Genomic DNA, 16792 nt, shown 5'->3' on the forward strand with positions numbered 1-16792 from the left:
CTTAAAGAAAATGTCAAGGTCACTCATTCTGTGTTTAAAGACTTGGGGAACTATTCCTTCTTGTAACATGATCTTAATGACTCTGGTGGCCCCGAACTTGTGCTGCTCAGATATCTGCTGTGATGAGCACAGTTGACTATCGCCCTACTGGCTGCCCCTCTGAATGTACCACAGCATTTGTGCCAAGGTCACAATTCCCACTGGAGAAGGAAATGGCAACCTACTCCAGTATTCTTTGCCTGCGAAATCCCATGGACAGAGGAGCCTATTGGGCTACAGTCCATGGAGTTGCAAGAGTTGGACACGACTTAGTGGCTAAACCACCACCACCACAATTCCCACAGGCTACTTCTAGTCAGTGACTGAGCATGATGAAGCTCAAATGTGCTCTGTTCCTAAGAAACACGCTGTTGTTCAGTCGCTCAGTCATATCCAACTCTTTGTGACCACACGGACTGCAGCACGCCAGGCTTCTCTGTCCATCGCCATCTCCCAAAGCTTGTCCAAATTCGTGTCCATTGAGTAAGTGATGCCTTTCAACCATCTTGTCCTCTGTTGCCCCCTTCTTCTTCTGCTTTCTATCTTTCCCAGCATCAGGGTCTTTTCCAATGAGTCAGCTCTTCGCATCAGTTGGCCAAAGTATTGGAGCTTTAGCTTCAGCATCAGTCCTTCCAATGAATATTCAGGGTTGATTTCCTTTAGGATTGACTGATTTGACCTCCTTGCAGTCCAAGGGACTCTCAAGAGTCTTCTCTAATGCCACAGTTCAAAAGCATCAATTATTCAACAGTCAGCCTTCTTTTTGGTCCAACTCTCACATCCATGCATGACTACTGGCAAAACCAAAGCTTCGACTATATGGACCTTTGTCAGCAAAGTAATGTCTCTGCTTTTTAATATGCTGTCTAGGTTTGTCATAGCTTTTCTTCCAAGGAGCAAGAATCTTTTAATTTCATGGCTGTAGTCACTGTCCACAGTGATTTTGAAGCCCAAGAAAATAATATCTTTCACTGTTTCCATTTTTTCCTCATCTATTTGCCATGAAGTGATGGGACCAGATGCCATGATCTTAGTTTTTTGAATGTTGAGTTTTAAACCAGCTTTTTCGCTCTCCTCTTCCACCTTCATCAAGAGGCTCTCTGGTTCCTCTTCACTTTCTTCCATAAGGGTGGTGTCTTTTGCATATCTGAGGTTATTAATATTTCTCCCAGAAATCTTGATTCCAGCTTGTACTTCATCCAGAGACAACTCAATGGCTAACTTAGTTCAAGAACTTCCCATTGGCTTGGCTGAACCTCTTTGGGAGCCACACCCAGTCTGAGACTTTCACCACCCAACCTTCCTACCCATTCTCCTTCCACGAGAGTCAGACTTTGCTTCCATCTGAAAGCTCTCTCTCCCTTCTCCTGCTCTCTCTCCATTTGTGCTTTATAGCTGTTACCCTCTCTTGCACATCTTACCCCATCTTGGCATCTACTTCTTGGAGGACTTGAACTCACAATGACCTTGATTTTACACTATCACCCAAAACAAAATCAAGAAAACCTGATGCTGTGCCTAGAGTAACAAAACAAAACACCCAAATCTAGAACTTTAATAGTTTTCTTGTCAGAGTCACAAATTCACTGTAAATTTTGTGATGTTACTTCTCTTTGTATTTTGCATGTCAGAACTATCTGCAGCAGCATGTTATTATGAGAAAAAGTCTTGCTTCTCCCGACATGTACCCTCTCTTATTCGAAGATTGATACAGAAGATATAACTAATGAAGACCTAGTGTATAGCACAGGGAATTCTACTCAGTGCTCTGTGGTGACCTAAATGGAAAGGAAATCTAAAAAAGAGGGGTTATGTATATAGATACAGCTGATCCATTTTGCTATACAGCAGAAACTACCACAATATTGTAAAGCAACTATACTCCAATAAGAAATGTTTTAAAAGATTGATGCAGAGATATTGAAAACTATCTTTCATGTAAAAATTTATAGTTTTTATTAACTAATATATTTTAAATCATTTTACGTGTTCCTGCTTAAAAATTTTTCCCATTAGAAAATCATTATGAAAAGTACAGAACATTATTTTTTTTAATTAAAATCACCAGCATCCCAGCGTCCAAAGATACATGCTATCCAGAGTTACCATTTTGGAAGCTTTTGTCTATATTTTTTTCTATCCAGGCATTGATATCTACACAGGTGAGATAATACTCTCTATATAAATTTAGTATACTGCTTTTTCCCGTGGTATTAATTTTTTTATAAAACACTTTTCATATCTATACAATATTCCATTGTGAATTATCTTATGATTTACTTCACTCTTACCTTACTATTAGAATTCAGGTAATTTTTAATTTCCCAGCTATTATAAACAGCCTATGATGAATGTATATGTTCATAAAGCTTTAGTTTACAGTTTGATGTTTTGTGTTTTTTTTTCCTTTCTATATAGATCCCTAAAAGCCTTTCCTGGCTTCCTGATAAACCTGCAGATGCGGAGAATCAACAAGCTTTCTTCCCGCATTCACACAGCATGTTAGAAGGATACCAAAGGCTCACTGCTGGGCCTGTATCCTTCTGACAATACCAAGGTATAAAATCAGGGAATTGAATGAGATAATCCCTTCTTTCCATCCATATTTAATATTGCTTAAGTATTCGATTAGTGGACTTAGCTCCTCTCTGGTTCTGTAATTTTTCTTATACTCTTTAGGGCTGTAAGACACAAACATACACAAATGATAATGATGCGTCTAGGATATTACTAAATTGTCTTTATACCATAGAGAACACTCAAAACTTTATAGGAATGTAGTTGGCTCGGTGACGCTGTTCTCTCCAGCACATATAACTTATTTCTGTCTGTTTTAAAATTACTTTAGGCTTCTAAATATTAAGAATTAGATTATACCTCTGTGAACCAACTCACTGAGCCTTCTAATATTAACCCAATCAAAATGTTGTTCACTTGCTAGGTATTAAAATGTCACATTTGAAATTTTTTCTTTTGTGTTCACTGAATTTACCCGTGACTCTACCTTCATTTAAAAAAAAGACTGTATTGTGTTTCACTGTGCATGACCTTGTACTAGGAAGTGAGTTACAAAAGTCTTATTTTTGATGTCAAGGAATTTCTAGTTTAAAAACCATGACACTGAGGACAAAGGAGCATCTAACAACTCATCCGGGTCTCAGTGCCCGCCAGGTGCTGAGAGCCTCTCGGGGAGTTCAGGAAAGGGAGGTGCTGGGTAATTCCAGGTTTCCAGAGGCTGGAGCCAGTGCAATATTGTGCTCCTGAGAGGGAGATCTGTGAAGGAAATGGGATTCTGGAAGCTTTTCAAATTGCAGTGGTGAGGCTTGGGGTCTGCCAGAGAGAGAATATTTCAAGATCTGGGATCTAAATCAGGAAATATTCTTTTTCCTGATAAAGGTGGAAGCAGAGCCATTGAATGTTTTACAGATTGAAACTACAGATTCAGAATAAGCAGCGATGATAATTTAGGAAAGGCAGGTCTTAGCAAATGGCAGAGCAAACAAGTGGTGAGAGTTAGTGTGGAGAATTAAGGCTAAGCACTTGGAAACACTAAAATGCTTACAGGAGGCAATGCAATTACTTTCAGATGTGCTGGACCTAAGTAGGCCCCCTTATTGCTTTTAATAATAACCACTGTTTATAAAATACAGTAGTTCTGCCTGTTTGCTCACACATAATTATTGTGAGCTTTACCTGGCTTTGCCATCAAGGACAGCATGAGGGGTATGGGAAAAACACTGCTTCTCCCCTAAATGAACTTAGGGTGGAGAAAGTGAAATGTAGTTCTGAGATTGGCAGTATCACCAATAATCAGTTAATGCTAAGCTGGGGTATGTTTTCCAAATGAGGATGTTTTAACAATAATAATATGCTAACTGGTTCCCAGTATACTGTGCTACCCAGACATGAATTCTAGGAACTTCAAGTTTAAGCACAGAAGAACCACCTTAGATAGGGCTCCCTGGAAAACAAAGCTTGAGACACAGACTGGGGTGTCGAGTTGAATTGGGAGGTGGCCCCAAGGAGCAGGAGTGTGGCTGCTGAGACAGGGAGACAGAATACGAGAAAGAATGATAGACGGTGACTTTTTGACTTTAGAGCAGCCTGTATTTGAGGTCAATACAGGGAGAGTTTTTACCACTGTGGACTTCGAGGACTTGTCTCATCACAGGTCCTCAGAGGAACCGTGGCCAGTGTGTCCCAGGATTGTCCCGCTGAGGGACAGGGCGGCGGGGGGCAGGGGTCATTCACTCACTGCTTGTTCCTCATTCCCCAAAGTTCCTCCCCTAGGGCATTAACACTCCCACACTTCTACATCACGTCCATGTGGACCAAGCAGACTTTGGAGCAAGTCCCAAGGCAGGAAGCAGAGAGATGGCCAGGCACGGGCCTGAGGTGAGACATGTCACTCACAGGGACTGTCCGCTGCCCAGCTCCAGGGTCCCCTGCTGAGGGCTGCGCTGGAACCAGGTGAGCCAGGGGTTCAGTTAGGCCCGCGGGGGACAGTGCTGCCGTGGCTGCCGTGCCACTGCCGCCCTCACTAGCGTGTTCCTTGTTGCCTCAGTCGTGGGGCTGTCTCCCGGACCCTCTTCCTGGGGAACACAGTCACTGGGTAGGGTCTCGGTGTCCTGTCGCGAGCTGGCACTAACAGGCCCTCTGACTCTTCTCTCCACCCTGCACCCGGGCAGTTGTGGCTCCTCTGCCTCATTTGTTGTAAGCTATTTTTATGTCCAACTGACAAAGAAGCCAGCCAGCAAGCTACCAAGTGTCCTTGCCAGGAAGTTAGATCCTGAGCCCTAGGAGGGTGCTCCTGGGTTGATAAATGCTCCCCTTCATACTCTACCTCCCTCCGTCCAACACACTCAAGATCCACTCCCACACATGTTCCTGTCAGTACATTTTAGTGAGTTCCTGAAGTTATTCCCGTAAGAAAGCTGTCTGCTGCTGCCACAGGGACTGCTTGGGCTATGCAGAGCTGACCCAAATTATTAAAATCTTATGCCATCCATGTCTTGACTCTTGTAAATAATGCTGCTCTGAATATTAGGGTCTTGTATCTTCTGTAAAAAGAGATTTATCTTTTCCAGTTATGTGTCAAGGAGTGAGCTTGCTGGGTCAGATGGTAACTCTGAACAACCTACATTTTCATTAACAGAGAAACTGATAAAGAATGTGTGGTGTGTGTGTGTGTGTGTGTGTGCATGTGTATGTGTGTGTGTATATGTATATGTATATAATGGAATATTACTCAGCCATAAAAAAGAAGCAACATGGATGTACCTAGATCATACTAAGTGAAGTAAGTCAGACAAAGAAAGACAAATTATCATATGATATCACTTATTTGTGGAACCCCAAAAAATGATACAAATGAACTTATTTACAAAACAGAAATAGATTCACAGATATAGAGAACAAATGTATGGTTACCAAAGGGGAAACGGAGTTGGGGGAGGGATAAATTCAGAGATTGAGATGAACAGATATACACTAGTGTAAATAAAATAGACAAACAATAAGGACATACTGTATAGCTCAGGGAACTATCAATATATTTAATATCTTATGGTAATATATAATGAAAAAGAATCTGCAAAAGAATATGTGTACATGTGTAACTCAATCACTTTGCTATACACCTGAAACTAACACAACATTGTAAATCAACTATACTTCAATTTAAAAGTCTGATGGCAATGAAGGAAGATGGGGTTAATCTTGAAAAGGACAAGAATCATCTTCCATCTACCTCAGGTGAAGCCTTGTGTCCTCTGTTGGCAAAGAGGAGCTTCTCTTTTCTGGGAAGATGGAGGGGAGTATTTCTTCCCACTTAGAGGAATCCAGGGCTTTGAAATTCTAAGGTGCATCCACAAAATATGCCTGATGAAGGTGAAGAGATACAAGTCCTTTAAAAAAAAAAATGCTTCCAACCAGATTCCTTTCTCAGAGGTGCAGCCCCGTTCTCTATTCTGGTGTCTCTCGTGCTCCTGGTTCCTTTCTTGGAAATAACCATCATGCTGATCATTATTAAGAAGCAGGTCCTGATGCCTTCTGCTGTCCTGCTGCTTTCTTGGGACTAGCTAGACGATTTCTCCCAGAACAGCTGTCTTTTTCTGGAAGAGCTCCTGCTGGCACCCACACTGTAGGACTTGGCTTCAGTGCCAAGAACCGCTTAAGGGAGACGAGGACACAGCAACACTCATCATTGGTGACCTGAGACTGTTTGATAACAGCAATAGCTGTGCGCAGCATCTCAGTCGAGTCACTGTAATCCCCTGTGCTGGCTGAGAAATCACTCTGGAATTGGCATTGCTCTGGTTTGCTTCATGATCTCTCCAAATTCAGCTTCACTCACCACTGAGGGTCAAAAGCCCAAATCTTGGCTGCCAAGGTGGATAGAGGGGTCAAAGACCTTCATGTAAATATCTGATGGAGGCCCTACTGTAGCATTTGGTGAAGGAAATAAGGCTTCCTTATTGAGGTAAAGGGCGGGTAGAGTGCCCCAGGGGGAGGTATAGCTACAAAAGGAGGTAATGGAGGGGCAGGAGATGTTCGTGGGAGATGCCAGAAGGAAGAGGAAGACTCCAAATGTTGAGGAGAGAGGCGGTAGGGATAGAATTGGGCCTGAGACCAGACTCATCAGGTGAAGGACTAAAGGAGAGCGATTGAAGTCAGGCAGCACATGGCGGGGCTTATCCTTTTAGGCAGATGTGAGTACCAGGTTCTCAATGTATGGCCCAACCATCAGCAGAATTACTAGAATACTGCATTGGTCCTTTATACCTATTTCCACTCTTGAAACTCAAACACATTCACATTCTGAGCCTCTGCCTCAAATGATGACAGGTCTGCCAGGTGGCTAACCCCACGTCCACTTTTTCTCCATTAAGTACTTTTCTGGAAAGAGTTTCCAATAATTTTGTGGACCAGGTTTTCAGAGGCTACCACCACCTCAGCATACCCCCACTGGCTATTTGCCCCATCCTCTGCAAATTTCAACCCCAGCACATCACAGAGTCCTACAAAGGGAATAACCTGGCTCAGGACCCGGTCTGCAGTCCACCAGGGGAAGCCACGCACATGGACAGCAGGTTCTCTATTACCCCACCCACTGCAGGTATGCAGAATTACCTGCAGGACGTTGTTGTTGGGCTTGGAGTTGACTCCTGGTGAGCAGGAGGAGGTGCCTCAGTACTGCTCCTTCTGTAATCTGAGGGCTATGAGGTGGACATCAATGAATGGGGTTGCTTTTCCCATAACATCCAAGTTGTGATGTGGTTCCAGCTGAAGGAGGCATGGCAACAGAGTCCTGCAATGCCCACTGAGGGTGGTTCTTCTTCATGCATCTGCAGACAAGCTGCATCTAACATGAGAAGAGACAGGGGATGTAAGGTGAGACTTGGCTTGTAGGAGGGAGAGGCTCTGGAGACCCTTCTGGCTCAGTGGGGAGAGACTAAACTGGACTGAATTCTTCCTCTGTTCTCTAAACATTTCTAACATAGCTCTTAATCAGTCACTGAGGGAGTCTCCCCAGGGTTGAAAAGCCATGTTGCCTTGGGTCAGAGGCTACAGATTGTAGCCTTTTCTCCCTGTTCCTAAACCCATCCTCACCTCCTCTTAAGACAGGGCACTTGTCAACTGGCCCAGTGGTATAAACAATGTGCTTAACCTCAAGGGCAGTTCTGGGGAATCTTTTTAAAATGTAGAGATAATCAAATAAGGTGATGATTCAAGAAAAAACAATAGAAAATGGCTGGAAAAGCCATATACCTAGAGGATTTTTTTCACCCCATATTTATTTTGTTTTTACTAGATATAATTTTTAGTTTTAATTACTACTGATAGAAAATGGGGAGAGATGTCTTGTCCTGCTGTTGTTCACTATTTATCTTTCTGGTAGGTTGGAAACTGTGTAAGAAACTTGATGATGCTGTCAGTCTTTTAATCTGAATTGTGTTTCTTCAGTTCTGTAACAACACATTTTAAAATGAGAAATGGGATGCGAGTTGTTAGAAAAAAACAAAATACTATGTGATTCCACTTATATGAGTTATCAAATTAGCCAAATTCATAAAAACAGAAAGTATACTTGGTAGTGACCAAGTACTCCTTCTTTGAAGGAGCCAGCTCAAAAGTGTTGCCATTGGCCATACTCAGTTCAGTTCAGTTCAGTTCAGTAGCTCAGTCGTGTCCGACTCTTTGCGACCCCATGAATTGCAGCACGCCAGGCCTCCCTGTCCATCACCAACTGCCGGAGTTCATTCACACTAACGTCTATTGAGTCAGTGATGCCATCCAGCCATCTCCTCCTCTGTCGTCCCCTTCTCCTCCTGTCCCCAATCCCTCCCAGCATCAGAGTCTTTTCCAATGAGTCAACTCTTCGCATGAGGTGGCCAAAGTACTGGAGTTTCAGCTTCAGCATCATTCCTTCCAAAGAAATCCCAGGGCTGATCTCCTTCAAAATGAACTGGTTGGATCTCCTTGCAGTCCAAGGGGCTCTCAAGAGTCTTCTCCAACACCACAGTTCAAAAGCATCAATTCTTCGATGCTCAGCTTTCTTCACAGTCCAACTCTCACATCCATACATGACCACAGGAAAAACCATAGCCTTGACTAGATGGACCTTTGTTGGCAAAGCAATGTCTCTGCTTTTGAATATACTATCTAGGTTGGTCATAACTTTTCTTCCAAGGAGTAAGCATCTTTTAATTTCATGGCTGCAGTCACCATCTGCAGTGATTTTGGAGCCCAAAAATATAAAATTTGACACTGTTTCCATTGTTTCCCCATCTATTTCCCATGAAGTGATGGGACCAGATGCCATGATCTTCATCTTCTGAATGTTGAGCTTTAAGCCAACTTTTTCACTCTCCACTTTCATTTTCATCAAGAGGCTTTTTCGTTTCTCTTCACCGTAGTCCATAAGGGTGGTGTCATCTGCATATCTGAAGTTACTGATATTTCTCCCAGCAATCTTGATTCCAGCTCGTGTTTCTTCCAGCCCAGCGTTTCTCGTGATGTACTAAATAATATCATTTTAAAAGTCCATGATTCCCCGAGAGATACTCAAGAGAAAGAGGAAAAGATCTTCTTTATAGAGAGTAACTTACAGAGAGGGAGACAAGGTATAGAAACAAAATCATTTCATTAGAAATCATCATTTTGTAACACTTGGATAATAATTGATTCAGACAAGGATTAATAAAGGATGGTTAAACCATACCACACAATTGCACTCATCTCACATGCTAGTAAAGTAATGCTCAAAATTCTCCAAGCCAGATTTCAGCAATACGTGAACCGTGAACTCCCTGATGTTCAAGCTGGTTTTAGAAAAGGCAGAGGAACCAGAGATCAAATTGCCGACATCCGCTGGATCATGGAAAAAGCAAGAGAGTTCCAGAAAAGCATCTATTTCTGCTTTATTGACTATGCCAAAGCCTTTGACTGTGTGCATCACAATAAGCTGTGGAAAATTCTAAAAGAGATGGGAATACCAGATCACCTGACCTGCCTCTTGAGAAACCTGTATGCAGGTCAGGAAGCAACAGTTAGAACTGGACATGGAACAAGAGACTGGTTCCAAATAGGAAAAGGAGTATGTCAAGGCTGTATATTGTCACCCTGCTTACTTAACTTATATGCAGAGTACATCATGAGAAACGCTGGGCTGGAAGAAACACAAGCTGGAATCAAGATTGCCAGGAGAAATATCAATAACCTCAGATATGCAGATGACACTACCCTTATGGCAGAAGGTGAAGAGGAGCTAAAAAGCCTCTTGATGAAAGTGAAAGAGGAGAGTGAAAAAGTTGGCTTAAAGCTCAACATTCAGAAAACAAAGATCATGGCATCTGGTCCCATCACTTCATGGGAAATAGATGGGGAAACAGTAGAAACAGTGTCAGACTTTTTTTTTTTGAGCTCCTAAATTACTGCAGATGGTGACTGCAGCCATGAAATTAAAAGATGCTTACTCCTTGGAAGAAAAGTTATGACCAACCTAGATAGTATATTCAAAAGCAGAGACATTACTTTGCCAACTAAGGTCCATCTAGTCAAGGCTATGGTTTTTCCTGTGGTCATGTATGGATATGAGAGTTGGACTGTGAAGAAGGCTGAGTGTCGAAGAATTGATGCTTTTGAACTGTGGTGTTGGAGAAGACTCTTGAGAGTCCCTTGGACTGCAAGGAGATCCAACCAGTCCATTCTGAAGGAGATCAACCCTGGGATTTCTTTGGAAGGAATGATGCTAAAGCTGAAGCTCCAGTACTTTGGCCACCTCATGTGAAGAGTTGACTCATTGGAAAAGACTCTGATGCTGGGAGGGATTGGGGGCAGGAGGAGAAGGGGACGACAGAGGATGAGATGGCTGGATGGCATCACGGACTCGATGGATGTGAGTGTGAGTGAACTCTGGGAGATGGTGATGGACAGGGAGGCCTGGCGTGCTGCGATTCATGGTGTCGCAAAGATTCAGACACGACTGAGCGACTGGACTGAACTGAACTGAACTGACTGACACCATTGGGTGAAAGTTCATTGGAGAACAAGACAGTTAACACTCCACAGGTATTTTACCCCACAGATTCTTTTTTAGTTAAGAAGGAAAATATACATGTTTATGGTGAAGATATCTAGCAGACATGCCTTAACCAAGTGATCAAATTGTTTCTCAGTAATAACAGAACAAATTTATATTCTTTTTTTATTTTTATTTTTACTTTATTTTACTTTACAATACTATATTTGTTTTGCCATACATTGACATGAATCCGCCACAGGTGTACATTAGTTCCCAATCCTGAACTCCCCTCCTACCTCCCACCCCATATTATCTCTCTGGATCATCCCCGTGCACCAGCCCCAAGCATCCTGTATCCTGTATCAATAGACTGGCAATTCATTTCTTACATGATCGTATATATGTTTCAATGCCATTCTCCCAAATCATCCCACCCTCTCCCTCTCCCTCAGAGTCCAAAAGTCCATTCTATACATCTGTGTCTCTTTTGCTGTCTCGCATACAGGGTTATCATTAGCATCTTTCTAAATTCCACATATATGTATTAGTATACTGTATTGGTGTTTTTCTTTCTGGCTTACTTCACTCTGTATAATAGGCTCCAGTTTCATCCACCTCATTAGAACTGATTCAAATGTATTCTTTTTAATGGCTGAGTAATACTCCATTGTATATATGTACCACAGCTTTCTTATCCATTCATCTGCTGATGGACATCTAGGTTGTTTCCATGTCCTGGCTATTATAAACAGTGCTGCGATGAACGTCGGAGTATTCTGTTCCTCTTTCTCACAAGCTACAGGGGGAAATGCACAATATCATTTATGCAGTAGTTTTGCCAAAATGTTTAATATGAATCTAATCATTAGGACTAATCCCGAACTATGCTATTTTCAATAAAACAATTCAGATTCTTCAAAATGTCAGTGTCAGGAAAGAAAAAAGAAAAGATGGAGAGATACTGTTCTATATCAAAGAGAATGAAAGAAACGTAATGTCAAGTATAATGCATACATCTGGATTTTAAAAATATATGCTATTTTGAAGATAAATGGACTCTATGTTAGATGACATTATCAAGACAATGTTAAATTTCTCATGAATGACAATAATAGGAGTGGAAAGTCATTGAGAGTGTCATTTGGGGTGAAGTATCATGATGTTTGAGCCTCCCAGGTGACACTAGTGGTAAAGAACCCACCTGCCAATGCAGGAGACATAAGAGACGTGGGTTCGATCCCTGGGTTGGGAAGGTCCCCTGGAGGAGGGCATGGCAACCCACCCCACTATTCTTAGCTGGAGAACCCCGTGGACAGAGGAGCCTAGCAGTCTGCAGTCCAATGGGTCACAAAGAGTCGGACATAACTGAAGCGACTTAGCACACATCATGTTGTTAGCAACTTATTAAATGATTTGGAAAGTATATTTTTAAACATTTACATTATATGTATCATATAAAAGTTATAAACATATATAAATATAAATAAATATATGGAAATAGACAAAGAGACTGAGAATAGAAACACTGACTGTCTTATTAGCAGTGAGCATTCCTAGGACCCAAACTGTGGTCTTGAAATGCTATTTCTCACTGAAAGACTCTGGGGAAAAATGGCTGATTCCAAGTCTGTAGCAGAAAATAACAAGAAGGGCCTAGAATATATTGTCTCTCAAATACCAAGGAAGTTATCAAAGACTATTAGGATCATCTCAAAAAGGCTCTCAGTCCACCTGAAGATTTCACTGGGCAAAGATGGGACAGTTGGAGCTTCAATCATGATAATAATTTTGATGGGTTGAAACAAATCAAATATGTTTAAATCTATAAGCTCAAAAAGAATTGATCACCTTCAGAATGTGATGGCTTTCCTGGTGGCTCAGCTGGTAAAGAATCCACCTGCAATGAGGGAGACCTGGGTTCAATCCCTGGGTTGGGAAGATCCCCTGGAGACGGGAACGGCTACCCACTCCAGTATTCTGGCCTAGAGAATTCCGTGAACTCTATGGTCCATGGGGTCGCAAAGAGTCGGACACGACTGAGTGATTTTTACACACAGAATGTGATAGGACATCAATGTATTGTCTTTAAATCTGGTTTAAACAAAGAATCTATCCTGCCTTCCTATTTGAACTATACTACTATCTACTTCTGCTTTATTGACTATGCCAAAGCCTTTGACTGTGTGGACCACAACAAACTCTGGAAAATTCTGAAAGAGATGAGAATATCAGACCACCTCACCTGCCTCCTGAGAAACCTGTATGCAGGTCAGGAAGCAACAGTTAGAACTGGACATGGAACAACAGACTGGTTCCAAATAAGGAAAGGAGTACATCAAGGCTGTATATTGTCACCCTGTTTATTTAACCTCTATGCAGAGTACATCATGAGAAATGCTGGGCTGTATGAACCACAAGCTGAAATCAAGATTGCCAGGAGAAATATAAATAACCTCAGATATGCAGATGACACCACCCTTATGGCAGAAAGTGAAGAAGAACTAAAGAGCCTCTTGATCAAAGTGAAAAGGGGAGTGAAAAAGTTGGCTTAAAGCTCAACATTCAGAAAACTAAGATCATGGCATCCGGTCCCATCACTTCATGGGAAATAGATGGGGAAACAGTGGAAACAATGACAGACTTTATTTTCTTGGGCCCCAAAATCACTGCAGATTGTGACTGCAGCCATGAAATTAAAAGACGCTTGCTCCTTGGAAGGAAAGTTATGACTAACCTAGACAACATATTAAAAAGCAGAGACATTACTTTGCCAACAAAGGTCCATCTAGTCAAGGTTTTGTTTTTTCCAGTAGTCATGTATGGGTGTGAGAGTTGGACTATGAAGAAAGTTGAGCGCCAAATAACTGATGCTTTTGAACTGTGGTGTTGGAGAAGACTCTTGAGAGTCCCTTGGACAACAAGGAGATCCAACCAGTCCATCCTAAAGGAAATCAACCCTGAATATTCATTGGAAAGACTGATGCTGAAGCTGACACTCCAATACTTTGGCCACCTCATGCGAAGAGCTGACTCATTTGAAAAGATCCTGATGCTGGGAAAGATTGAAGGTAGGAGGAGAAGGGGACGACAGAGAATGAGATGGTTGGATGGCATCACTGACTCAATGGACATGAGTCTGGGTAAACTCCAGGAGTTGGTGAGGGACAGGAAGGCCTGGCATGCTGCAGTCCATGGGGTCACAAAGAGTCAGACACGATTGAGCAGCTGAACTGAACTGAACTGAACTGAGTAACCAAATAATAGATTAGGAGGAGAATCTCTTTATAATAATATTTCAACTAACAGATGAAATCGAGATTATTAAAATTAGAATATCTGCATTGTTAAACTAAGTGAATGACTAGATATAGGCAGTAAGCATCATCAGTGGCTGCTGACATCACCCCAGGGGAGACAACCAGATGTGCTTCCTACAGAAGTACCCAACACCTCCTTGCCTTGACAACAGGATCAGTGTGATCCAGCTGCCAATTTGCAGGAAATACAGAGGACAGAGAATATGTCGAAATACACCACGAGTGTGCAATCAGAAGAATCCAGACTGGGAAACCCTGCTGGTCAAAGGATGCAGATAAGATGTAAGGAAATGAAAGGGACTGTTAGTTTAAAACTTAAAATACACTTTTTATTTTATATTAGATTATAGCCATTTAACAATGTTATGATTTTAATAGTTTAGGGTGGACAGCAAAGGGACCCAGCCATGCATATACATGTACCCATTCTCCCCCAAACTACCCTCCCATCCAGCCTCCCACATAACACTGAACAGAGTTCCCTATACTATACAATAGGAACTTGTCTGTATCTGTTTTAAATATAGCAGGGTGTACATGTCAATTCCAGGGCTTCCCATGTGGCACTAGAGGTAAAGAACCAACATGCCATTGTGGGAGGCATATAGACTCAAGTTTGATCCCTAGGTCGGTAAGATCCCCTGGAAGAGGCAACTCACTCCAATATTCTTGCCTGAAGAATCCCATGGACAGAGACATCTGGTGGGCTATGCAGTCCATAGGGTCGCAAAGAGCTGGACATGACTGAAGTGACTTAGCATGCACACATGCACATGTTGATCCCAAACTCCCTGTTTCTTCCCCCATTCTAACCACCTGGCAGCTATAAGTTCATTCTCTACGTCTGTGAATTTGTTTCTGTTTTGTAAATGACTTCATTTATGTCATTAAAGTGCATTTTTAATAGATAGGACGAAATTATAATATCCAGGGACATTTTATCACAATTGGGTGATAAAGTTATTTGCAAACTAAGAAAGCTGAGCGCCAAAGAATTGTTGCTTTTGAACTGTGGTGTTGGAGAAGACTCTAGAGAGTCACTTGGACTACAAGGAGATCCAACCAGTCCATTCTGAAGGAGATCAGCCCTGGGATTTCTTTGGAAGGAATGATGCTAAAGCTGAAACGCCAGTACTTTGGCCACCTCATGTGAAGAGTTGACTCATTGGAAAAGACTCTGATGCTGGGAAGGATTGTGGGCAGGAGGAGAAGGGGACGACAGAGGATGAGATGGCTGGATGGCATCACCGACTTGATGGACGTGAGTGTGAGTGAACTCCGGGAGTTGGTGATGGACAGGGAGGCCTGGCGTGCTGTGATTCATGAGGTCGCACAGTCGAACATAACTGAGTGACTGAACTGAACTGAACTGAACAATTACTATAAAAGTAATTGAGAAGAAAGTATTCATCATTGAAATGAGTCTCGTGGACAGGGCTTCTGAATTAGAAGGTAAAGTTTTATTTTCTGACCGGGGTTGTAGCTTCAAAGTTGTTCATTTTTATAAAAAATAAATCGTCATATATTTTTGTGTAGTTTTCTATACGTTTATAGTCTAATAAAATTGTCTTAAAAGAGAGAAAGATACTTTAGCAGACACACCAACCAATTGCAATCTGTGGGCCTTGTTTGAATCCTAATTTAAACAAACCAATTATCAGCTATTTATGAGATAATTAGGAAAATTAGAACACTGACTAGATCTTTGATGATATTTAGGTATTATCTTTTAATTTTAGAGGCAAATTAAAGCCGTTAATTTTAGATCTTATTATTTAAAAATGTACACTGAAATATTTTACATAATGCCTGAGATTTACTTCAAAATAATACATTGGGAATAGAAATGGCAGGTAGGTGTATAAATGAAACAAAGTGACCAAAGTTGATAATTTGTGAGACTGGTTGCAAAATACATAGTGGGAGTCATTATATTATCCCATCTACTTCTGTGCATGTGTGAAATTTTCCAAAAAGTAATTTCTATTACTGACATGATTTAGATGACTAGTTCATAAGCAAAAGAAAGCTGGACCCCTAAGTTCCTGTTTGCAGATGACTCAGAAAGCTGTCTCTTCAATGACCTGTTCTGAAAATTCTTCCTCCATGGAACAATTGTTTAAGTCAACCAAAACTTAACTGTTTAAGTGAACCAAGACTTCAGGACCAGGTGTCATTTGTCAGATAAAATGTCCCTGCATACCATATGTCTGAATGCTTCTTTCAGATCAGACTGACCAAATAAAATACACTTCACTTCTTTGTGGAGAGCTAGGCACTGTGAACCACAGGCTCCACTGAGTACCTGGTCTGCCTATGAGTTGATGCCCAGATTCGTAACATATAGGACAGAACCTTCTATTCCATTCTGCAGAATTTCAGGTCCAGACCAAAAATCTGTCTCTGAAATGCCTCCCACAATTTTTGAACAGCTGCTCAATCTCAAGTTAGCACCAAAAGTAAAACATAATAATATGGGTTGTTTTTTAAGGCCTTGATGTCTCGATTTTGTCATGCTGACATCAGTAGCATATGCCTATTGGTGTGGCAAATTGAGAAGAAAATGTTTCTATGACCATGCTGCTGATTTTTAAAAATAGCATTGTTAATGAGCCAGCTGTGATTAGACAGGAAAACGTTAATAATCATTTCTGCAGTTTCTTTTGTCCTAAACAATTCTCAGATGTTACTCTATCTTTTCAAAACTGCAATACAGATATCATACAGATGGCCCATTTGATGGGTTCTATTTTTAAATAAGCAACCTAGGAGACCATTGTTTTTATTAAAAGGTAAGGAAAATCATTTATCCCAGCACTAAGAGAAAATTATTTTTCTGACAAAATGATGTAATTTTTATAAGACAGTGTTGTCAGTTCATGAATGTACAGTGATTTATCTCCCTGGAACT

General features: G+C 41.5%; 1 pseudogene; it reads right to left on the reverse strand.

Moving 5' to 3' along the window:
• Positions 1-5789: 5789 nt before the first annotated feature.
• Positions 5790-7271, reverse strand: LOC120853652 (annotated as a pseudogene).
• Between the last annotated feature and the right edge of the window lie 9521 nt (positions 7272-16792).

This window comes from Oryx dammah, unplaced genomic scaffold, assembly GCF_014754425.2.
Source record: "Oryx dammah isolate SB20612 unplaced genomic scaffold, SCBI_Odam_1.1 HiC_scaffold_26, whole genome shotgun sequence".
NCBI lineage: Eukaryota > Metazoa > Chordata > Mammalia > Artiodactyla > Bovidae > Oryx > Oryx dammah.